Source organism: Eimeria mitis, genomic scaffold, assembly GCF_000499745.2.
Source record: "Eimeria mitis Houghton genomic scaffold, Emh_scaff1554, whole genome shotgun sequence".
In the NCBI taxonomy this organism is placed as follows: domain Eukaryota; phylum Apicomplexa; class Conoidasida; order Eucoccidiorida; family Eimeriidae; genus Eimeria; species Eimeria mitis.
In genome coordinates, this window is record NW_013569758.1 from 7841 (window position 1) to 8148 (window position 308).

Consider the following 308-nt stretch of genomic DNA (forward strand, 5'->3'; position numbering starts at 1 on the left):
CAATAGATGAGGGCTAACACTAACAGCAGCGGCGGCGTTCCAAGCCTCACACACCCCAAACCCTAAACCCTAAACCCTAAACCCTAAACCCCAAACCCTAAACCCTAAACCCTAAACCCTAAACCCTCGTCAATCACCTAATATAAAAGAGCAAGTGTTTTCATCAGAGTGCTGCGGCCTCCACGCAACAGACTCTATAATTTTTCCCTTTAGGCGCTGCAGCAGCAGCCCTGTCTTCGTGCTGCGGTGTACATACACCGTAACACCGTTTGCTGCTGCAGCTATCAGATGGAAACCAGAAGGAGACA

At 49.7% G+C, this 308-nt stretch overlaps 1 protein-coding gene across 1 annotated transcript in view; it reads right to left on the reverse strand.

Moving 5' to 3' along the window:
• EMH_0039420 (vacuolar protein sorting 18, putative) overlaps nt 1–308 on the reverse strand; it is a gene marked incomplete at both ends in the record, with an annotated part of 11387 nt that overhangs the window by 7669 nt on the left and 3410 nt on the right. The gene's annotated exons all lie outside the window — the stretch shown is intronic.